Source organism: Anoplophora glabripennis, unplaced genomic scaffold (assembly GCF_000390285.2).
Source record: "Anoplophora glabripennis isolate ALB-LARVAE unplaced genomic scaffold, Agla_2.0 scaffold566, whole genome shotgun sequence".
Classification (NCBI taxonomy): domain Eukaryota; kingdom Metazoa; phylum Arthropoda; class Insecta; order Coleoptera; family Cerambycidae; genus Anoplophora; species Anoplophora glabripennis.
Genome location: NW_019416687.1, coordinates 237,292 through 263,773, shown reverse-complemented (window position 1 = coordinate 263,773; position 26,482 = coordinate 237,292). Strand labels below are relative to the sequence as shown.

The window sequence follows — 26,482 nt, the reverse complement described above, 5'->3', positions numbered from 1 at the left end:
AAGAATAAAAACAAATAAGCGATTACCAAATCATTGGAAAATAAGGTGCTTTAGTCAACAACCCTGCAAGTTAAAGTTGTCATAATTTTTCCATCTGCATGTACGTAACTGGTACACTGGTTCTGATAGTAAAATATAACCTCTAGCAATAAAAAATTGATTTAAAAAATAGGTTCCAATACTCAAATAACGAATTTTAAAGAGGTGAGAGATACAATAAAACACTTCATCCTAATAAGGATTTTCAATGCATTGAAGTTTTAAAATTTACCGCAAACCACAACGCTCGTCTCGAAAATCCTGTGAACAATTAAACGTGAAGCTTGTAGGCAACGTTGCTGGATAGGAATGTCAGTGGGAGGACATATTTTAAAATTTCTTTGACAGAATAGACAAAATATGTTACGCGTAAATTATGACAGTTAAGTCAGAGATGGTTAAAAAGTTTTCTATTAAAAAGTCATACACATTTTGAATTTCAATTTTTATTCCTATTTAAAAAAAAACTATTAATTACTTGATGTACATAGTACCGCTGTTTAAATTATATGTGTACACCCTGTATATAGTGAAAATATTTAAAATAATATCTATATTTTGGTGAATTTTTACAAATTTATTGTATGCATCAATCTCGGCATTAGTCTATCACATAAGCAGATGTGTTAAGTATTCTGCGTGGTATTTTGTTAGTTGTGAATCATTTTATGCAAAACAAAGTACAAGAATGGGATCTGCTTGAAAAACTGTAAAATATATAATACACAGTTCAAACTTCTTAATTGTTAACAGTTATTAACTGCAGAACGTTAATAATATATATACAGTGCCCTAACATTGCGTCCGGAAGAGGAAATATTTTTTTATTTATAAATTTACGAGAAAATATTTTTTTATAAAAAATCCTGCTTGTTTTCAAATTCTTAAAAATAAAACTACTTTCTTGGTTCTATGTAGGTATAGCGTTATTATTATTTTTTATTTAAAAGTAATCCAAAGCAGTATCCAAATTCTTTTAAATGCAGATGAGTCTTACTAAAAAGGCGGGTATCCATTTGTGTCAAATGCCCCGTAACGTAAACCGAACATGTTACGTTACAGCTAGTGGAGACGGAAAATTGTTGCATGGTACGTGTAACAAAGACACGCGTAACTAATCCGGGACGAACCATCAGTTGTCGATTTTTGGTCGTCGCATCAAAGGGATGCAACAGTACTTTCTGCCACATGTTGAGACGGGGTTACCATTTTGGCCGTAACGTTGTCTATTGCACATGTGATTTTGTCTTATTTTTTGTTTCTTCAGTCTTTCGTTTATGGTCTGGGGTCAGTCTGTTTTGTGCAGTCACTAGGAAGAGTGTGTTTTTCTGTGTTTGTGCCACGGAGTGGAGTAAAGAAAAGATTTCCGGAGATTTCCGTTTCTTATTCTTTAAAATTGTGTGATGAATAAAAATATATTATGCTGCAGCTAACTGCAATTGCAGTGACGAATCCATTATTGCAGTCAGGTTCATACTGCGATTTTATGTTCCTATGTCGTCTCGTAACCTTATTTTGTTATGTTACGGAATGAATGATACGACCAAAACCACACATACTTTCGCAGCGAACCGTGTCACCTTTTGCAACAGGCCGTAACATGTTCGTTGTTACGTTACGGAGCAATGCCACAAATGGATACCCGTCTTAAGAGATATTCTTAGGAAATCCCAAAAGGGTTACAAATACGAAGTTTCAATTATTGTTTTCCAAAAAAAAGTTAGCCTTATTTCAAATCAGTAAATCGTCTTGGATACACTCAAGATTATCGTAATTAAGCCGGAAACTGATTAACAAATACTAATTAATTAAAATTCAATGAATTCAGATTTTGACTTCTGGGAAATCCTTTCCCAATATCTGAACACCCTGAAAGAAATATAAAAAAAACAATACTATTTGCAATGTTATAATACTAAGCAAGTCCCAATATTTAAAATAACTAAACTAAATGCAATACATCCATAATCCAATAATGAAAAAGAAAAATTCATTAAAAATTAAAAATCTTGAAGTTTCGATCTGATTTCGATGGATTTTTATTAATTCTGATGTGGTATGAAATAAGATAATTATTTTTTTACAAAACAATAAATTACCTTTAATAATGTTTTCTAAATTTGTGTGATGACTGCATTTGAATACTGTTTATTTATTTGAGTTGTACTATTTTACTACCTTTTTCAACTTAATTAATATAAACAATTTAAATACAATGTAGGTGTAATAATTTACGGTACCATATATATTTTTCCGTGCTCCTACAATTTTCATGAAATTTCTGACATTTCGAAAAATTGTAATGAAGTTAAATATATGTACAATACACGTTTTTGGAAATGTGCGACACAAACTGTACCCAGTCTTATTTTCTATATAAATTGAAGTCAACACCCCGTATAGCGGGATACGCCGCACGAGTCTATGCGTGCGAATACTTACTTAGGTGCCTCAGGGTTCATACGGAGGGCCACTCCTGTGATTTGCTAGCGTTGTTGGCACTGGAACAAATGCATAAAAGTTAGTCGGACGATAATTACTGTATTTACGGATTTATTAGCTATGCCAACAAGGCGAGAAGCAAGTTCATTATACGTCGGCGAACGTACGTAAATTATAATGTGCGGATTGGTATGTGTGGGTAATGAAATTTAAAAATGTATAAATGTAATATGCATTTGCGGAATGCGTGTTACGGATATGTAATTTAGAAGTTCGCATATGTGACAGATGGTGATATAAAATAATGCATTAATAGGTAAATGCTAATGCGCCCATACAACTTTAATAGGAAACTCCCCCTAAATTAAAAAATAATGAGCATTTTCAATGAACACGTTCAAATTTAGTTTTACAATTTTTTCGGTTAATACAATTTCAACAATTTTTTGTTAAAATTTCAGTAAACTTTGGGGCATTCCACGCCAAATCGCTGAGGTCCCATTTAATACCCATTTAGAGTAGCTTTCTTGATTTTTTTCAAATTTTTATTTCAACCCCTCAAGAAGTTATGAGCATTTGAATATTTTGGGTAAACATTTTTCAAAAAAATTGTCGTTAATAAGCATGACACAGATTCTAGAGTGCGATCTATTTTACTCAATTTTTTTTCCAATTAGTTTTTTTTGTTTTTTATTTTTTTACAATTAAAGTACGCTATTAAACCAAATTTCATTATAGAAGTAAATTGCGATGCCTAATTACTAAAAATCCCATATTTTTAAAACTACTTATGCTAATACTGTCATTAAATATTTAAATTATTATTTTTTTCAATATTAAGAAGTTTGTTTTGCATGATGCCATAATACTTATTATATTTTTGACCATTTGTACTTAGTAAAAACATTTATATATAGACAGATTAACGACAAAATAGAAAAAAATGAATTTCTAGAACGGATTCGATTTCGTCGTTAACATATCCATACAGGATGTTTCATAATAGTATGTGTTTATTCAGGGGGTGAATTTGCGCATGATTTTAAGTCAAAAAAAATCACTATAAACATATGTCCATAAATGCGTCGTTACTATGGTACAGGGTGTTAAAATTTCAATAACTTTTATTTTTATTTGTATCTTCCACAGTTTTTGAGATATGTAGCTCAAATTTGGAATGTATGCTAAATTAGATTACCTGCATCATTAACCCTTCCTAATAGTTGTCACGATCTATAATAGGGTGATATTTTCTCTGGGGTCGGGCCTCTTTTCAGCCCCCAATACAAAGAATAAACAGAAAAATTATTGAAACTTTTAACATACTGTACCATGGTAACAAGCATTTACGGACTTATGTTTATATCAACTTTTTTTACTTAAAATCAGGCGCAGTTTAATAGCGTAGGTACATTATCTGTAAAAAAAAATAAAACAAAAAATAATTATTCGAAAAAAAATAGAAAACACCACTCGTAAATTTGCATATTGAGAGATGCTTATTTTGAGGATTTTTTCTAAGAAACAAAAGCACTCTATTTCAAAAAGCACTTTTTTTGTTTAAAAATCAAAAAGCACCTCAAAAAACTAAAAATGTATTATTTTTATATATATTTTTTTTTTATAAAACTGCGTCTCAAATTGAACAAAATGAAGAAAAAAGTTTATTATACATTTAGTTTTTGCCAAGTTACAGAATACAGGTGCATGAAAATGTTTTACCCAAAATATTGAAATGCTCATAACTTTTGAAAAATTTGAAAAAAATCATAAAAGCTAAAAATTAAAAATGGTTCGGTCATGACCTCAGTGATTTGGCATGGAATGTCCCTCATAACCGAAATCAGACGCCGTTGACTATTTTCCATTCCGCACAAAACGTTATCATTGAAAACAACCCAAAATGAGATAGAAATCACAGATTTTTGCGGAAATCTATAAACGTGGGTTTTGATCACAGCCAAACCTTATACTATTTGTGTAATCATTAGTAGCAAGGATTTCTACGCCTACATAAAAAGTACGCGTAATAAGACAATTTCGCCAGAACCCAAAAATCCCGTACCCCCTCGATAATTGTGTAGTTGTCAGAGTTATTTCAAAATGCTCGCAGGAATGCAGAACGAACCTGGGTGGAGTCAGCTCGGTCAAGAGTCAAGACACCGCTGTAGTCCGTACGAGGGGTACCCGAAGCCGTCTCGCTAATGGACCCTTCGCATGCGATCTTCAGAGGCGAGATAACACCGTTGGAGATAGCATCATCCGGCAGAAGGTGCGCCCCACTTAATATTTTAGCGAAATAGAGTACAGCTTACTCGAACGGACAACTTGTATATATATTTTTAAATGTTTAGAAATAATCTATACTTAACTTTATGTAATCATGTAGGGAAAATACAAGAAACCTCTGAGAGCCTATTAATTATGAACTATTACAGTTTGGCGCGAAAAATGAATATTTCAAAGAGATGTTTGCTGCCGTGCTAATTCGTGACGTCATTTAGTGCGATCAGCAATCGAGAAGAGACAGGTGCAGGACAGCTCGACAGCATGAGCATAGTAAGCAACAGAAGTAACAGCAAAAATAGTTTTTACAGTATCTTCTTCTTAATAACTACACCTGACGTTAATATGTTCAGTTTTGTTTCGTATTTCGTATTACAATGATATTACCAATTTGACTACTTTCTATTTGGAAGCTGGTAACAATGAAAACTAATAGTAATTGTTGAAATATTTTATAGTCTAAGCTCGATTCCTAATTTGTTTTCTGTTTTATTGTATGGTTTATTTATAATATGTGATGATTTATCAACGTTATGTTACGAGTAAAAGAAGTAAATCGATCATGGAATCATGGATGAGAAGTATTCTCTTCCGTTTATTTACATTCACATAAAACCGAAACTGTGATAAAAAAATGCCACTGAAAAAGTAAACAACGTATGTTTGAATCTGAAATTTCTTTCACGTAATGTAAAAATATTTTTGGAAAAAACAAAATTCACCAAGTTCAATTCATATTAAACTTTCTACACAGATTCGGAAGAAATTTCAATTCTGACGACAAATTGCATTTTTTTATAAACTAATTAAGCTGTTCCTACTTCTTTTCAAATTACTGAACATTTTCTTAAATCTCGCACATTTACTAAAAATCTGGTACATTTTTGTCACAGTTGTTCACAAAGTCAAAATCGTCTGGCAATACTCACCTAGAGTAGACGGCAGAGGACCAAGAAGCAGGTTGTGTTCTCGATCACACTGAATGACGTCACAATGCGCTTTTAATCACGTGTGACAAAATTTAAATTTTTACAAAATTTTAACATCTATAATGAATTTGTAAATAATAAATGAATTGGTTACTCTGTTAGTTGTTAAACTACAAAATGCAGAAATTAAATTTTCATACAAGTTGTCTAATAAACATTTTTATTGTTATTCACTCATAGGCGCCTTCAATAGCTAGTGAATGGGCAATTTCCCATTATAATTTATAAGAAAGGCAGAATATTGAACTCGAGAGTATATTGCCTACATGTATATGCCCGAGCACAACCACATCAAGCTGTCAATTTGACGATTTTTCTTGCAGTTCTAGGGTTTCTCAAGCCAAAATTCTACAGTATATGTACGAAATTTCGTCAGGGAGACGTTTTTTGTGTCAAATTTGTAGGTATTTTTTTTCCAGTAAACAAGAGTAGGTATAGTTTTTCCGAAGTCAATTGAAGAACCAATAACTTCAAGGTATGTATCAGGCTCGGTCGCTAAGCAGCAACTCGACATTGAAATATTTGAAAAACTTGTTCCCATATTTATTTAGCCATACCCATATACAGGTCTGGTCGAACTAAACGTGCAGGTGGTAGAAATGTATACTACCAGTTGAAGAATGCGAGCGCGGGCAAAGGAAAACAAAGACAGTTGCATTGGACTACTGGGAAATAAATCACAGCCGTTGACAAGTGGTTGATAAATTGCCCAGCAGTGCAGTGCAGGAATGCGGAATTTGGTGTGATTCAGGTAATTCTAATTTATTATAGGCACCTTCAATCATTCATATTAAAATTGCGAAAGGGAGAAATAAGAGGAATATTTTGTTTACTAATATTATCACAACATGGCATTTTGGAGACCTTTTGAAACGGAACGAAACGAAATTTACCACCAATATAATAAAATTGTTTTGAGGACATAAATAATTAAAATATGTTGTTGGCCAAATGAACATATAATAGAAATTTTCTACACATATACAAATTATTTTAATTTTTATACTTATTTAGGGACGCCTATGAAACTCATTAAATTTGATGCTCGTTTGTTTTATACATGTTCAACTAACTTCGGAAAGACTATACATATTAATTTAAACGAAAAAAAAACCAAATGCATTTCTGTGTATTCAGTTCAAAACTTATTTTTTTTTAATTTACTAGAATTATCGCACTGAATTATTTTTAAATTTTTAATTTTAATAAAGTACAATGCAGAGCAGATCTAGCAAAACAGACTTCACAATTAATATTGAATTTTTATGTCACACAGCATTCCAAAATGGCGTTTGATTCGAACATTTTTATATTAAACGTTAAAAAAAGGATTTCGGCTGAAGTATCTTCATAAATTTTAATAAAAAAAAATAAATAAATAAATAACATTGGTCGTTTTTAACAGCGATCGATTCCTTCAATATTTGATTAAAATTTTCCAAAAAAAGTTGTTTGTATTCATTTAAAAAAAGAATTTACAGAATGACAATAATTTCGATTATTTTTTGATTTTTCACATTTTCCGTTTAGTTTCCGATAATATAAATAACATAAAAAAAATAAAAATTCCAACCTTATGACTTAGATCGAGATATTTACGTTTTACTATTCGCCGTTGTTGGTTTTGTGGTGACAATACAATGAAAATGTTTAATGAAAGTTACAAATTTTTAGTAAAAAGTAGGAATGATATTCCCTCAATTTAACATGATCCTTTAATAGAAAACTTGTTAAGAACTGCTGACTTCACTGTGGTATTTACGCATAATATAATTAGTCTATTTTGAAAGGGAGATAAACTAGGCAGTGTTGTCGATATTACAAAGGACTCTTAAACTTTTAATTTTTGTTTGTCATTTATATGATACGTCAAAAACATTTTTGAAATATTTTCATAAAATGTAAATGGCCGTCTGTATTTCTATCCAACAATTGTGTTATAGTCGTTCCGTTTCCGAAGCCAGTTGGATATGTAAAAACACGCCTGGCAATAAAATTTAATAAGTTTCATAGGCGTCCCTAAAAAAGTTTTCTGGTAAAGGTAAAAAGTTACAATAATTTGTATATAATGTGTAGAAAATTTCTATTACATGTTCATTTGGCCAACAACATATTTTAATTATTTATGTATTCAAACAATTTTATTGTATTGATGGTAAATTTCGTTTTGTTCCGTTTCAAAAGGTCTCCAAAATGCCATGTTGCAATAATATTACTTCTCCCTTTCGCAATTATTGTAATATCAATGATTAATAGAAGGTGGCTATAATAAATTAAAATTACCTGAATCACACCAAATTCCGCATTGCCGCACTGCACTGCCGGGCAATTTGTCGACCACTTGTCAACGGCTGAGATTTATTGCCCATTTCAATGCCGAGTTGCTGTGTCAGCGACCGAACCTGGTATGTACACACTGTCATCCTCTTGGTTCTTCAATTGATATCGGAAAGACTATACCCAATATTATCACTATTATTTATTTCATACTAGTGGGGAGTATTTTATTTTATTTAAAACATATTTGTGCAAAAGCAAAATTAGTATTTCTCAATAATTCATATTTAAAATTTTGTTATTTGTGTATTGCAAACTATTTTTTAAATTAATTTTTAATGCGATGTAGTTAGAGGTGTTTTTTTTTTGTTTATTATGTAAACCAACAAACTGATGAACTGATGACTATCGTGTTATATTTTATACCAAATTTCAATTAAGGAAATCACCCTATCTTGTTTGTTAAAAAAAAAATTGGTGAAAGGGTTGTCTATGTATGGTGAAAGGAAAATGAAAATCCGAAAAAATAATAATCGAAAGGTTAACAAACCAAGGATGCAGCTTATTTTCTGTATTTGCTTTAACCCGGACAATGATTATATTTTTCAATTAAGAAGAACAATCTTTCTGTGACGCACTCCCGTAGCAATTCATTTCAATTAACAAAGTGCATTTCATTTTCATCGAGTTATTTTTCTACGATTCGTCCTTCACTTGATCTTTCACCGCAACGTTTGTCCTTTACATTTAAAAGTATGTCACTTACACTAATCGGCTACCGCTGAAAGGAATAACCGACAAAAAACTGATAATACACCGAGAAAACGTTTTAACTACAATAAAAAAAAACATACTTTATTTGTATATAAATAAATGACTAACGTATTTCAAAGAAATTAACAAAATAAACCGTTTGGTTTCTATAAAGTGACACGTGGTTGCCTCTATTCAAATGCGGACAAACTAAAAAAAAAAAAACAATTTGCGTTACCGGAATGAAATTGTTTTTTTAGCGTAGCGCTGCATGATTACTTGCCGAGGTATTAATACATTGAGGAACTCGACACAAAATTAGAACGATTAGGTAGTCATAGGTAACAGATCGCAGTAGTACGAGTAACGGTTGTGCAAGTTTTAATATTTCAAAATTGGAAACGGTTGTGAAACTAACTCAAAAAGTTATTCTAGAATAAAATGGGCTCGGTTATTAAAATCGTTTTAACTAAATTTAGATCCACGTTTCACTAATTAATATTTCTTAGGTAAAGTTAGACATTTAACATTACTTACAGGGGCTTATAAACTTTTGATAGATTATTATGGTGCCAATTCGGTTGCCAATACCTTATCAATGGGTAATGTATACTCAAATTGCCGAGTTTCCATTCATGGGATATTAGAAGACTTTTCAATTTATTATTTTATTCCAACTTAAAACTTTATGAAAACATTTTTGGAACTTATTTAATATTGTTAATAAACAATTCTGAAAACAAAAATGACATACTTCAAATTATTAAGTTGTTACAATAACAATATACTATAAACAATAATATATTCATTTTAAGGCAAAACACAATTCATCGGATATTAAGACTAGTAGCAATTTTATCGATTTTTTTGTAAAATCACTAAAACATTTAATGACAACTCACACAAAATTCAAGGAAAGTTCTGAAAATATCTAACCACAATAAATAGAGTAACTGTAATAATGTCAATATTTTGAAATTCAGTTCATTGAACAATACCCCGTTAGTTATTATTTTTTTAAGATAAAATTAGATGCTAACATCACTGAGATTGTAAAATTTTGAAGTTTGATTTTTGATGTTAAATATCTTATGAACGGTTAAGTGTAACATATTTTGATGAGATATTAGAACACTTTTCAATCCATCAATTTATTCCAACCGATATTTTTTAATTGTACTACTTTATGAAACGTTATGATTAAATACATTTAACGTTAAAAACTCCACAAATAAAAATAAATTCCCTAAAATTATAAAGTTATTGCGATAACAATATCCCATGAACAATAAATTATTTACTTTAGAGCAATGCACATGTTCATCGGATATTAACAACAATGGGAATATCGACTATACAGGGTGATTCAGAACTTATTAAAAAAAAAATTTGAATGTACAGGGGCCTCTTACAGATCCAATTTAAAAAAAAATATCAAAAAGGTCAGTTCGAAAATGACTTAAAAATACACTCTGCACGGCACTGGAAACTGGTCCACTGTAAAACCTGACCTCGCACAATTCGACAATTCGACCGGCATGGCGTCAAAGTGCGATAAAAATCGACAAAAACTTGAAGAAAGAAATAAATAGAATTTTATAGCACCTACTTTATATCAGCAGATTCAACTGCTTTTGTCGTGATTGTTATTACTAATTAATAAAATTAACGTGTGGTTTTAAATAATAAAATAATTTGACATACCTAATGTTACAACAACTGTTCAAAATTTTTTCCACCGACCGACGTGTAAACGTGGGTCCGTCTTACTCAGTTTCTACGAACTAACACAAATGTTGTCTTGCTTCACCATAACACAAATGCTTCACCATAAAACAAAATGTTGTCTTGCTTCGCCATAAATTAAAACAATATCCATCAACTCCGAGTTGCTATACAAGCAAGCTATTTTTGACACTATAACTACTAAAACACTATTGTAAACACCACAGATAACAGGTAAACACTAAGGCAACGACGATTGTAAAAACGTATTACAGTATTCGGAGTCGCTGAGGCCACGTGGCACTCTACGCGTATTGCGAATGACGCTAGAGACTACAGTTGTTTAGCTATGTAATGGTTGAATGTACTACAACTTCAATAATTTCAGTATCGGATTTCAGTATTCGAAATCACTTGGGGCCACGTGGAAAGAGAGCGCATTGCGCACAACGCACAACGTGAATGACGCTAGAGACAAGCCCAGCGATGTAAGGGTTGAAAATACTACAACTTCAATAATTTTTTTCTCGGAAACTATAAGGATTTTACAAAAAATTTTTTAAGACATTGACTCCATTTCTCGTGCCGCATCTACTTTTTGGATAAGTTGTGAATCACCTTGTATCTGTTGTATTACAAAAATGTAATTTGCTGACAGCCCATGCAGAACTAAATAAACATACTTCAAATGAAATAAAAAAACTTCTGGACCGCAATAATAATGCAGTGTTTGTGTATTGCGAATTTAATTTTTGTTTTTTTTTTAATAGTAATACCTTAGGAAGAGTAACAGGTCACCTAATTTTTGTATTTCCCTTCATCTTCTTCAGTTTATTTAATTTTTTTAAGGTCATATTAGAGAAATAATATCCACTTAATAGTAAATATTGGCGAAGCTTTATCGTAGACAACTGGGTGTCTAGAGTTAGTTCGTCCCGTTACTCAACAAATTTACGGACGCGATTAATGATGTGCCACGTTGCCAAGCAGCGATTTGCAATAGAAAAATTCGCGTTAAAGTTAGTTGCTTCGTAAAAATTGCCTGAATTGGAAAACGGAAAATAGATTCGATTATTGCACTTACGAAAACATATTTGTGTGGTGTCATTTTAAATAGGTAGGTACTCATTGAAAAGCAATAAGTCACACAATAAGGTATACGTTAACAATCTTAAAAATACTAAATTGTATAACCTAACATAAGAAAACAACTATTATCCTTACACATTTGTTTTTATTAACAAATAACTAATACTTGGTTAATATTTAAAATGTAAAAAATCTTATTCATTCATGTGTCTAGCTAAAAAGCTGTCTTTATTCGATATAGCTACCTACGGATTAAAAAGGTATTAAAAGCTAGGTTAATTATCACATATTAGGATAGGTCAAGATTCACTCTTGATAAACCATTATGGGTCAGCGGTCAGGAGCTGTGCGAAAAAGGGGTTTAAATAATGATTTGAAAATATTTTTTTCAGCGTAAATATGCATTTTTTAATAGCATATTCGTATTCTACTCGTTTGTCCCTATCTTCCCTTAAAATTAATGGCATTACGACTGAATCACCCTGTATATATAAATACTGTTAAATTTGGCGAAAAAGAAAGTAAAAATGTTGACATTTACTATAAATTAATTTGACATTTATAGTAGAAATCAGATCAGTTAATCAAGTGTCTCTTTGACAATAAAGAAATAAAATTAAAATAACATTTTATGACAGTTTTCGAAAAATACATTTTATCGGTGTATTTGTGCCTAAATATCTTGAAAACTGTTGCAATTTGATCTTGAACTTTTTATTCAATGTCTAAACTGTTCAGAAAAACTACACATTAATTATTTTTTTAAATTAAGCAATAAAAAAGTCACTACCCTACCGCGTGCGGTTTGAGGTAGACGCAGGTCGTGTTTCGCGATAAATCCAGTCCTCGGCGACTTGGCAACGCCGCGCGGAGCACCTAGAGCTCGTCGCCGGCCGAGGATGGGCCGGATGAGGGGGCGGCGGCGAGAAGAGGAGCCGTTAGAACGGCATGTCCTCGGAAGGTCGGACGCGGTCTCATTAAACATGCTAATTACGTAGATACCAGCAGGAAAAACATCGCCGAGGCCGGCCATCACTCGAAACGCGCATTCTTCGCTCCCCGGGCGATTGCGAAACGCTCGTTTAATTTTGCGCTCGGAATGTCCGGCTCTTCGTCGAGGAATTTTTCGGTTTCGTCAACGGGTTTATTATTATCGTTTCTGGGGATGTTCTGAATATTCGTATTCGCGCGTTTTGTTAATAAGGATTTTTAGCGAATATGTAAACAAAAAATGAAGATATTTCATTGTAAAAAAGAATCTTCACTTTTATTTTGAAACAAATTGTATTTTGATAAAAATATGGAACTGGCGATACAAAACAAATATGGTTTTCGTTTTGTTTAAATAAGGACTATACATTTTTAGTTGTGATTTATTTTCCCTTTATATAAATTACGCAACAAGACCTCACTAAAAAAATGCACCAATATTTTTCATATACACTTATACAGGGTGTTTTAGAAAAAGGTACAACAATAGAACAAAATTTGGTATAGTAGGCAAGTTTCCAAAAATTCTAAATGCATTAGTATCGTTAGTTTTCAACTATTTGCTAGAGTTCGCTCTGACCGTACCTAATGATGTTTTATGTCATAAGTTTATTGACAGGTACTTATTTCATCATATTTTGATTTTCTACTATTTTGCTCAAAAACAGAACTACAGCTGTGGACAAAAATCTACTTAAAAAGTTTAAAGTTCAGTGCCTCCATAAATGCCCGAGTCCCACGTGACCAGATTTGTGTTGGCGCTCAGTAAATTTGATTTTCTTAAGTTGGTGTTTCAGAAATTACCAAGAAAAATTACCAATTCAAACGCGTTCGTAATTTTTCGTGTTATTGTTTGTGTAATTTGACAGGGTTTACTAGTATTTCTGTGCTTTTCTACAAATTAACCATTGTCTATCGAGTTGAAAAAAATTGTTCTTGTCAGCAGTTCAAAAATTCGACGTTAACTGAATATTTTAAAGTTATGTTCATTTTTTACATTGTCGCAGATTTATGTAAAAATGCCGGTTACACCGGAACAAGACGCATTTATTTTGATGGCACATTTTCGCGGTGGTATACAAACAAAAAAAAACTTTTTGTATTTTATTAACATTATTTTCATTACCTCTGAATGAAAGTGGATTACAAAAGAGCTTAGATTTTTTAAAGAATAACAAACCAGAAAATACTTTTTCAATATAGAATACGATAAACCTTCAAAATATCTTAGAGGGGTATAATTATTTTGTAAGTAAAAATGTAAAGAATTATTTTTTTGTATTGAAAAAGAAACATATTTTGCAGATTAAAGCTGAAAGTTTGTAAAGAAATGTAAAATGTCTGGTCTATCATCTGTCTCTGAAATTTTGTGTTAATCTCCGACTCCATTGTAAGTTTGATTGCCTAACTGCCGCGGTCACGTGGGATTCGGGCATTTATGAAGTACAGGCCCTCCCTACAGAGATATGTGTCTTTGAAGGACGCCACTGAAAATCAGTTTTTCTTGAATAACCTTTAATGTACTAAATATAATTTAATAAAAATATTATGTGATGGACACTAGTTAGGACCTCTTAAAATAGTGTATTTGAAACATATTTAGCTGTTTTAGTTTACCAGGGACGGGCTAAGCTTTACAACTTAATGCCTAAATATTTAACACCCTGTATGATAAAGACTTTAAAATAATAAATCTGGGTAGCTTCAACCTTGGACTAAAAAAGGGTACTCTTGTTTATTGTCGATAAAATGAACCGTTATTTAAAAAAAATAATAAACGAATTCAGGTTTTATTTTTAATAAAAAGGGCCATGATTTCTATTTTTTTCTCTCGACAACAAAGTGACATCGCTGGCACATTGATCCTTTACTTCGTTATTAATTTACCGATTTTTGGATTTCGTTGTGAATTTAATTGTAAAATTATTCAAGCAAAACCGATTTTCAGCGGCGTCCATCAGGGACACATATCTCCGTAGGGAGAGCCTGTACGAAAAATACGAATCTGTCATCTTATTTTTTCATGTTCTATATGAAGAGAACTTCCCACATTTTCCCGGACACCCTGTATAATGACGCAAATTGGTTGAAGTTTACGTATTAGAACTATGTTTCGATAGTAACTATAAAGACAAATGCATAATTGATTATATAACTCCGACAGACATAGAAAAACGTAAACTTGTGATTCGTCAATAGAGAGATATTTGCGTTGGCCTTCCATTGCAATTAAATCTAGAATACTGTATATTTACACTTTTACACTGGCGACTAGCCCCTACTACTGGCCATTGTTGATACTACCACCACTTACATCACGAAGTAAATAAACTAATATTACATTGTCTGGATACAAGTGCCTAGCTCTTGGCCTAGCTTCAAATTACACCCTGTAGACTACATTTTTAACTGAATCATTTTTGTGAGCCCGTATAATGTATAAGACCTGATGCTCTTGTTGAGGTTACCGATATAGAATGTCGACCTTCATGACCAATCCACCTAGTAGGATTAACATCCTTTATATAGGCCTTGCTTGTTGACTAAAGTGAGAAGTTTACGAGGTGTATTAACATATAGATATATTGCCACATGCTTGGACATGCTCTCCATGGCTATAATTCACTTAAAGGCCTTATGCAAAGCCTTAAGGCTTCGACGTTGTGTAAGTATATATCTTTCAAAACAATTTCTAAAACAGGAATAATATTACAAATATAGGTATAATCTGAAATAAAATAAATGAAACAACAAAACTGAATTATGTACAGTGTGTCCGGAAAGGTCATGTCAAAAATGAAAGGGTATACAGGGGAGCTCAAAATAGTTGCAGTACTTCATAAAAAAAAAATTTCCTATCGGGCTTCGTTGTGGAGTTATTCGCCTTCAAAAAAAGAAGTTTGAAAAACAAATTCCAATTATAACTTCTAAGTCGTTACCATGACAACAATGAAATTTAATAATGTTCATTTCGAAGTTTAAACTGATATTCAATATGCCTGAATCATACAGGAGCATACAAAATGATCCATTTAAATTTATACACCTTTAACAGCGTTGCCAAATTTGACATTTTTCTTTCACAGTTCGATTCCTCTCTCACTTTGTTAAAAAAAGGTATGCCCTACATCAGTCGATATCCTGTACCGTTTTTGAGAAAATCAAATTTTATTAACAGCATACATTTATTGTATCAAAAATGTGATACTAACATGTTTGTAAAAATCTTGATTTCTATAGAATAAAAGAAAAAGGAGAACTATTAAGTAAGATGTTCAATATGTGCACCTTGAACTTCAATGCATTTTCTGAAATTGCTCAAACACCTCTGCTGTACTCAAAATAACATGTGATCATTTCTCATAACGTCGGCGTATGTAACTATGCGATTTAATAATTCTTCCCTACTATTTAGAGAAGTTTGATAAGCAAGACTTTTAAGGTGGCCCGAAAGACAAAAATTGAGAGAATTAAGATCGGAACGCCGATGCAGCCACGGAAAAGGACTACCTCGACCGATCCATCGATCGGGAAATTTGGTATTATAATAAGCCCTTACTGCCCTGCTAAAATGGGGTGGTGCACCATCGGGCATAAGCCACATGTTATTTGAAATATTTAAAGGGACGTCTTCCAAAAACGGGTTAAGGTGTTCTTGCAGTAAATGTAGGTATTTATCCCCATTTAAAGCGTCATCAATGATATGTGGTCCCAGTAGGTAGTTTCCAATTATTCCCATCCATGTACTAATGACAAATTTTTGTTAGTGTTTTGTCTGAATAATAGCATGGGGGTTTTCGTCACTTCAAATATGCAAATTCTATTCATTTGCAAACGGTTGGCGTAAATCCGAACAGCTTCAGAAGCACTACATTCTGTAGATTCGTACATTAGATGAATATCTCCAAATTCTTCATAGCTAAAATCCTCCATGATGTTGAATCAACAAATGGTATCAAAGTTATTTCTAACAAATATCTAACTGTTAATTATAGGTACATACTTGTTGACAGTCATATCAATTTCCAAGATTTTGTAAAAATGTTAATATCACATTGTTGATACAATACATGTACATATGTTGTTAATAAAATTCGATTTTCTCAAAAACGGTACAAGATATCGATTGATATATGGTATACCTTTTTTTAGCAAACTGAGAGAGGAATCGAACTATGAAAGAAAAATGTTAAATTTGGCAATGCTGTCGAAGATGTCTAAATTTAAATGGATAATTTCGTCTGTTCCTGTATAATCCAGGCATATTGACTATCAGTTTAAACTTGGAAATGAACATTACCATGAGTTACTTTAATTGTCCAGATTTCATTGTTGTCATGGTAACGACTTAGAAGTTATAATAGGAATTTGTTTTCAAACTTTTTTCTTTGAAGACGAATAACTTCACAACGAAGCCCGAAAAAAAAAAAATATTATATATAATTATGAAGTACTACAACTATTTTGAGCTCCCCTGTATATCTCTTCATTTTGACATAACCTTTCCGGACACCCTGTATGTTCATACAGGGTGTTCCTAAATAAGTGTCGCAACGGAAAACTGTATATTCCTCTTGAAAAAAGATACATTATTTTCCTCTTCCATTTTTCTCTCCGGGCTTTCGTTTTCGAGATACACGGTGTCAAAACTTTAATTTTTTTTTAATTTTTCGCCAATATCTTAGGAATCGTTTGAACTACAGGACTGGGCATTTGTACACATATTACTACTATTAAAAGCTACTTTTTCGCACCCTTCTCGAATTCATTGGACGTGCCAGTGGTGGAGATTTTAAGGTATCGTAAGGGTTTTTCCCCCTAAACTTTACGCCAGTGAAAAAATTTATTTTTGACAGCAAATTCTAAAGCGCCAATAAATTTTACACAATAAGAGTTCTCTTGGTTCATTGCTCTAAAGTCAACCGTTTTCAAGAAAAATGACTTTTTATGAACAAAAGCAAACATTTCAAATGGTTTTCATAAACGATGCATTTCGTTCTCCGGATGTTCTTGCAATTGCAAAATGTTCAAAATGTAAAATGTAAAAAATTTTCGAAACGTTAGCAAAATGTTTGCTTTTGTTCATAAAAAGTCATTTTTCTTGAAAACGGTTGACTTTAGAGCAATGAACCAAGAGAACTCTTATTGTATAAAATTCATTGGCGCTTTAGAATTTGCTGTCAAAAGTCAATTTTTCCAGTGGCGTAAAGTTTAGGGGGGAAAAACCCTTACGTTACCTTAAAATCTCCACCATTGGCACGTCCAATGAATTCGAGAAGGGTGCGAAAAAGTAGCTATTAATAGTGGTAATGTACGTACAAAAGCTCAGTCCTGTAGTTCAAACGATTCCTAAGATATTGGCGAAAAATTAAAAAAAAAATAAAGTTTTGACACCGTGTATCTCGAAAACGAAAGCCCGGAGAGAAAAATGGAAGATGAAAAAAATGTTTCTTTTTTCAAGAGGAATTTACAGTTTTCCGTTGCGACACTTATTTAGGAACACCCTGTATAGTAGATTATCGTGTAAAATGTTCGCCACATAATTTGTCAATTTTTTTTTACTTAAATTCACTGCTTTTTGTACGAAATTAATTACAAAATTGTTTAGATGTCACAATTTTGTCATGAAATACGAGGTATGTTGAGAAAATAACCGAACTTTTTGAATTACCTACCTTCACAGCTGGAAAAAGTGTGAATAGGGGAAACACTTTGAAGGAAACAAGAACCAATAATGTATAAAATTAATAATAAAGATTAACAAAATAAAGTTTGGTTATTTTATGAACAGACCTCGTAATGGAGATATGAGTCATATATTCTATCTAAAATCAGTCGCGGTATGACAAAAGTAACAGTTCCTTAAATATTATCCAGACAAGTCAGAATCGAGCATAGCAACAATAATTAGTCACTTTCATATTGCAGGGAACTGCATATTAAGAAATAAAATGACCCCAAAGACTATTACGCCGTTCAAGTTTGAGTAAAATTTCCTGTAAGTTGGTTCACCCACGGTTTTGACAGTGACCCAATGAATAATTTAATATATGGCACACACGGTTGCTTTAATATTTATATATACAGAGAAGCAAAACAGACATTTTTACTTGTCTTCATTTAAATATAGAGCGTGTTCCGGATGGGTAAATCCAGAATTCCCGCATTGAAACACAAATCTGCTAGTTTTGATAAAAAAAATAACCAAATTTGTGATATATACAGGGCCTTGCAATTGTATTAGTACAACGTCGATACATAGGATTTTACAGGTCTTCTTGAACCTGTTACATAGCCACTTTTTCGGACATTAGAAAATAACCTGATTTTTCTAGAAAACTGTTAGAGATAAGTATAGTATTTTGCATTCACCCATGACAATTAATATGGGTCATTCCATTTGAAAAAAAAGTTTTTCAACTCGTAAGATTATTAAATGTAGGTCTCAGTATTTCCGAGTCTGAATAACGTACATGTTTTGCTCACAGATGACAAGATAGAGTAATTTATGATAAAACGAACTATGAAAACTACAGGTTTCTAACTTTTACGGTTTAGACGCTATTTAGCCTCCTTTAAAGAGCTGAAATTGTGATTTTTTTTCAAAAACAACTGATTATCTCGAAAGCGGTAAGTTTTAAACACCATGTACATTTAATAAACTCTACTTACGTAATATTAACCAAGGAAATAATAAACACAATTCCGTTTAAAATAACAAAGTTATGTAGCGCCCACGCGAAATCGAACACCCTGTAAAGCTAAAAATATTTTCTTTACATGGCCCACATGATTGCAGACAATTTTAATTCAAATCATTTCTTTATAAAATTTAGTTACAAAGTTACAGAAGAATCCCTCGTAGATGGAACACCCTGTATAACTAAAATAACTGTTTACTAGACAACGATAAAAACAAATTTTAAATTATCCTATGACGAGATTTTTAATTAGTATTAACCAATTCGTGCAAAAATATTTTTAAAATCATTCCTCAAATTATTATTATTAGTAGCTAAATTGTTACAAATTTTCTCAACAATGTTTTCTGGGTAAAATATATTGAAGTGCTATAATATATATCAATTGTTAATGGTTTTGGACATATACTTTATAATTATTGGTAACTATCTTTACAAAATGTCATAAATCTTCTCTCAGTATTTAATTATTGGCTGTCACAATACCGTAATTTTTATTATGAGTCAATAACGAAAATAATTTGTAAAAAAATATATTTGATCAATCCTTAACTCCCACTTTCAGGTGTTACATTAAATTAAACCTCATTAACACACGGAATTCTTTAAAAAAATGTAGAAAAAATTAATACGTATCGATTTAAAACAATTTACTTTTTAATTTAAATTAGTGACAAAAATGTTTGTGAAAAAAGTGTTTGCGTATCACAGGTTGTACTTGAAAGTACATACCGATGTATGCTACCAGTAAAGCGCATAAAGGTGCGGTAGACTAGAAGAAAATAAGAACAGATCTATGATAGCATAATAGAACACAAAATACAGGGTGATTCATTAATAATGGGACAGAGCTTAAGGGCATGTTGCTGACCTCAAAATAGAGCAATTAAGCCAAATATGCCGTATCCGAAGGTTGCTCCTTTTCGATCTACAGGGTGTTAAAGTTGAAAAAATATTTTCGATTTTTTTAAATATCTTGAGCATCTTTGAACGGATTGTCTTGAAAGTTTGTACACATATGTTTTCTTAGGTGGTAATTACGAAAATGGTAACTATTTTGCAATCACATCTAGGATGCGCTAGTTGTAGTGTTCCGTCGGAGTAAACATATGTGAAACTTTTTTGTCCTTCAAAAATCTGAATTTCCAATAAGAAATTATTAAACTACGTTCAATTCTAACTAAAGAAGATATACCTGTTAAAAATCGATAAACTTAATCGTTTTCGAAATAAGAACGATTTACTATTTCTTTACAAAATTATTTGTTTGAACGTACGCCTTTAAATAAGTAGGCCGCTGTCAATGAAATGTCATGTATTATTTATGTTAATTCTAAGCAATTTATAAATACTAGACAGTTTAGTTCTTCTTCGTTTGTGATTTTTATCATTAAAATGCCGCGTTATAATGATTATTCGTTTGTTGCAATGAGAAACATGGTATGTGTGTATGCCCAAGAAAATTATTATGGTCGTTATGCAGCAGCGAGGTACTTGGAGTTACATCCAAATAACAGACAACCTAACCACAAGCTTTTCAAGACGTTGTACGACAGATTAGGAGAAACGGGATCATTTCGCCCTAAACGAGACGTTGGAAGGCCTAAAGTATTAGCGGCGGAGCAAGAAGAGGATGTTTTAGTGCGAATTGCCGAAAACACGCAAACAAGCACACGCCGAATTTCATCAGCTACTGGTGTAAGTCAGCCTTCCGTCTTCAGAATACTCCACAAAGAAAAATTGTATCCTTACCATTTTCGTCCGGTTCAACAGTTGATGCCACAAGATCCTCCTGGTAGATTTCGGTTCGCACAGTTTCTTCGTCGGCAACAAAATGCTGACCCTACATTTTATAATAAAATATTGTTTACGGACGAAGCTACATTTACCCGGCGCGGTGTATTTAATTGGAGAAATAGCCATTCCTGGGAACTGGAAAATCCTCACTTGCCACGAGAACAACATTTTCAGCATGAATTCTCAATAAATATTTGGTGTGGAATACTTTCCGATAACATTTTGGGACCATTTGTGTTACCCCGTCCACTTAATGGGGAAAATTATTTAAATTTTTTAACAAATGACTTGCCACTCGTTCTTGAAAATATCCCCTTAAATTTACGGCAAACCTTTTGGTTTATGCATGATGGTGCTCCCGCACATTACTCCCGACCAGTAAGAGAATATCTTGATATAAGTTTTCGAAACCGTTGGATTGGTCGCGGCAGCGAAGTGCCTTGGCCTGCGCGTAGCCCTGATTTAAATCCCCTAGATTTTTATTTCTGGGGTAACGTTAAATCTTTAGTTTATAAAGATGTTATACATACTCGAGAAGAGCTGTGGGCAAAAATACAAGAATCTGTTAACATTATCAGAGACCAACAAAGAAGTCTATTCAGTGTCAGACAAAATTTTAACGAGAGAATAAAAAAATGTATTGAAAACAATGGTCGCCACTTTGAGAATCTTTTGTAATTAGACTTAAGCATAATAAAATTTTCAGTTGTTACTGTGTTTGTCTTAATTCGTAATTAAGTCATCTTATTTAAAGGCGTACGTTCAAACAAATAATTTTGTAAAGAAATAGTAAATCGTTCTTATTTCGAAAACGGTTAAGTTTATCGATTTTTAACAGGTATATCTTTTTTATTTAGAATTGAACGTAGTTTAATAATTTCTTATTGGAAATTCAGATTTTTGAAGGACAAAAAAGTTTCACATATGTTTACTCCGACGGAACACTACAACTAGCGCATCCTAGATGTGATTGCAAAATAGTTAGCATTTCCGTAATTACCACCTAAGAAAACATAGGTGTATAAACTTTCAAGACAATCCGTTCAAAGATGCTCAAGATATTTAAAAAAATCGAAAATATATTTTCAACTTTAACACCCTGTAGATCGAAAAGGAGCAACATTCGGATAAGGCATATTTGGCTTAATCGCTCTATTTTGAGGTCAGCAACATGCCCTTAAGCTCTGTCCCATTATTAATTAATCACCCTGTATATGCAACGAAAATCGTTTAAAATTGGGCATTAGGCCAAGGCGGTGCATATATATATGTAAGCTACTTCCTGTGAGAAATCAGAATGTCAATCAAGAATATACCAAAAAGATAATAACTAAAAATATTTTACTTCCTTGACAGTACCCTGTCTAATATATTTTGATTTGCTTAAATAAACACCATCCAATGCTTCTCAAAAAATCTCCTAAAAAAACCAATTATCTTCCTCGCCCTATTTTTTATATTCGAACGTATACAATACATTAAACAGATTCAATGGACACGCACAGACTTTGACAGTACTTTAATAGTATCATTGAATTAAATAATATTTTAAACAGTACAGACTTCTAACAATGCCATATAAAGTAAGACCAGTCAATTCAGACCGTCCACTAACAATTTAAAACCTTCATCTACGATGGAAGGTTTGGTACTATTTTCGAAATAAAAATGTCTAAAGTTGTTTCAACATATTTAAATAATTGCCCTCAATATAAAAACTTTTCGCGAGGTTAAAACTTTTAAGGAACGCCACACACGTTCAGTCCGCCACTCAAGTTAACCACACAGACAAATCATACCGTGTGTGTCCTATGCAAGGTGCATCTTTGAATGGGAATCTTATTTATTTACAATTTTTTTTTGGATTTTTCCCAGCACTTTTTCGTTAATTTTTGGTATTTTATTTTTTGAGGTTAGGAAATTGCTGTATTGTGATAGCTCAATTCCGACACCGGATTCGTGATCAGGAGGCAAAAATACTGCGGATAATATATGTCGCATGAAAAGTACAGACAACTTTTTTTTTTGTGTGGCTGGCTGTGTAATCATCTTCTCGCATACCGATAAACTGAAAACTAAAAGAAATGTAATAAAATGAAACGGTGACATATTTATTCGGCTATTCTCGTTTCGTCGAAATTAATGTTGTTTGTCACATCCTACCAGGTGGATTAATATTATGTAGCTCACTTAAACTAGGTTCGTGTCAGAGGTCACAGAGATTCACAGTGCTTTAAAAAGTTGGGAACATCTTTTGATTTTAAAAAGGTATTCGAAATCTATCAATAACAAATTACTTTACTTACAATTAGTAACATACTAAATTTAGTTAATATTGAGGTCAATATTCAAATAAATCACGCAAAAAATATGAATTTCTTACATTTTTTTAAATATTCGGTGCTGACATCTAATAATATGGTAAAATATTGTCGCAGTCATATAAAATTAATCTGTTCTTGCAAAATTATTTTTCATTGCTACTTAGTTTTCTGCCACTTGCCACTTTGTTAGTTTCATAGAGTTGAGTTACAGCTAACACTGTTGAGCACGCGCATACAACTGAGATCGGGATCTGGTCAGTAATGGCGTAGACAGGAATGAACGTGCGGTTTAAAAAACGAACTGTAAACTCGATTTTTTATCTCTGTAAAATAATTATTTCTAATAAACCCCTAAAATACTGATCCCCACTTGAAATTACACACATAACATGTGGTACTGCATAAATATGCATGAGAAATCCGAAAGTGCGTACATATATGTAAGTAATACTACGATTCTAGTGACATATAAAATAGTATTATATAAATTATTTCGCGATACATTCTAGAGTTTGTAGACCCCGCTTGTGTTACTCAAAAGCTATGAACATTATCTGTGTCACTATTCAGCTGTAACACGCCGTATAATATAGACCTACGTTTTGCTGGAATATTATTTTCTCCAATTAACGTTTACATTGCACCTTTATTATTACGTACATACCTTCGAGGTATGTACTTAGGTGTGGTTCTCGACTGACAGTTACCACCGTTCTCTGCAACGATGCAACAGAAATGAAAATACGATTTAATGAAACTGTAGTAGCCAGAGCAAATTAAAAAAAATATGTATTTTGCCTGTAACTCTAGATTTTTTAGTGTCTGTTCACTGTATCTAGTCCATAAGGAAGTCAACAAAAACTTTACGCATACCAGAGAACACCACAAAATTATATTCTCCTATTGAAAGTGACATTTACATTTCTATTTCCTCATTTTTAGCAAGGACACACGAAGTGAGGTGTAGTGTAAATTATTTACAGTCGTTGCCCCAAGGCAAACAAAGATTTTATAGGTCTGGTGTATGAGATAAATGAGAACATCGTAAATTTATTTGTTGTTATTAAGCAACCAACCTATTTTTGAAGGACGTATACGAATTTAACTTTATTGGATTATTACAAATAACCGATATTTACAATAAAAAAATAAGTACCATTTACCATGAATTTATGTTCAACTCTTCATTAAAGAAAGAATTAATAATTTCTATAAGTTGTAAACTAATGCAAAAAATTAAAGGGCCAAAAGAATTTCCGAAATTTTTCCGTGATTTTTGACAGACTGGAATTAAAAATTTGAAGCTCCAAGATTCTAATTTTTAGATTTTTCGGTCAAAATTTTTTAGGAGCTACGGTTATCATGCAATTCTAAGAACAAGCGCCACAAAAAAATTTTGCAAATTTTCTTTTTTTTCAGCTAAGTCCACGGACTTGGAACATTTTTTTTCAGCTAAGCCATTACATGGACCAGATAGCTTCTTTATTCAGCTTCAATTTCCTTTTTATTAAATTTCTATACGACCATTTTTCATTGAAATATCGGACTGTTAATGGAAAAGGATCCTTTTGTCTTCAATCATCGATATCTCGGCGACAAATGGTCGAACAGAGAATTGAAGGGCAGTTTTGAAAACTGGAATAAATTTTCTATAACATCCTGCCGCAACTTTTCGGATTTTTTTTTTGTCTTTTTCATCAATTTATACGTGATTTGCGGTAAAAATATAAGAAAACGTCAAAAAAAATTTCTTTTGTTGCATTTTAATCATGATTATGAAGTGTTTAAGCTCAAAAAACGTGACTCTAATTTTTTTCAAAAGTTTGACTGATTGCAACAAAGAAACGGTTCGCTAGATCGAGATGAAACTTCACAGGGTTGTTATGGGTATATAGAACTGTAAAAGTCATGCATAACATTAGTCATTTCGTGGATATTTCTAATTTAGCCGTAATTTTCTAAGAAACCATAAATTCCCTTTTTTTCTGTTTTTTAAAATTCGTGTAAAAATTGCAAAATTTTTTTGAGGCGCTATTTCTTTAATTTTTAATTTTTTGCATTAGTGTACAAAAGCTGGTGTTTTATAGACAAGATATTGCACTTTTAGTAAGACAATAGAATAAGAAAATCCATCTATAGTCTGTTTGGAAATGAAAGAGAGTAATAAAACCCCGAGATAAGAAAAGGCCATGGGCGTGGTAATATTTCGTTTCAGGTAATTATCGGGTAACACTAATGCTAACAGGTAATGGGTGTACATTAGTATATTTTACTGGATACATCATAGGGCAGGAGCCAGTGTATTGTGACAGATCAATCCAGTCTTAGAGCTGAATATATGAAGACGTGCTACTGCAGTAGAGTAAAATTCGACTTGTGTTTAGTGACTATTGTGCCAGTGGATATAATATTGTTTGGCTCGAGCTTATCAGATTACGTACCTGCTAAACGCGTGAAAAGATGTGCGCTGTCTCAGAATATTTTGATAATAATATTGAATAATTTTATTTGAATTACTAAAAACCCTCTCAACCCGCTTATGATGCTTAAAGTAGCCTCATGTTTTGAAATGCTGTTTTTATATTGTTTACTTATAAGAGAAATGGACCGAGAAATTGAAGCGGCATAGACAAAGACGGATTGTCGGGGATTAAATTTTAGCTACCTGCTACAATTTAGTACAACCCGGTCACACAAAGTTTTTTTAAAAGTACACCTCATCTATACCGATAATACATAATATAAAAATATTGAATATAAGCACCAGTACTACATTTATTTACGATTTGCATACATAATAAGCTTTTGTTACTCTCTTTCATTTCTAAACAGACTATAAACTATAAAAATGTTGAAATATAAGGATTCCTTTAATTTTTCGCAACAGATCACGAAAAACATTGGCACCCAAGTAAACATAGTACATTTCCTGTTTCGTCGAGAATTTTTAAAGAAATATTTCTGTGAAAATTACGTTTAAAACAAAACACTATTAATTATTTTTCCCTCCTTCAATCACATTTGAAGAATAGTCATATGAAAAAAATCAAAAGTCTTGAACCTAGATTTT

At 32.2% G+C, this 26,482-nt stretch overlaps 1 protein-coding gene across 3 annotated transcripts in view; it reads right to left on the bottom strand.

Moving 5' to 3' along the window:
- LOC108911754 (nuclear hormone receptor FTZ-F1 beta) overlaps positions 1-26,482 on the bottom strand; it is a 92,385-nt gene that overhangs the window by 53,056 nt on the left and 12,847 nt on the right. For all 3 annotated transcript variants that reach the window (XM_018716763.2, XM_018716765.2, XM_018716764.2), the window contains exon 2: positions 2,482-2,540. The gene's annotated coding sequence lies outside the window, so the exon portion shown is untranslated. The remainder of the gene's footprint in view (positions 1-2,481; positions 2,541-26,482) is intronic.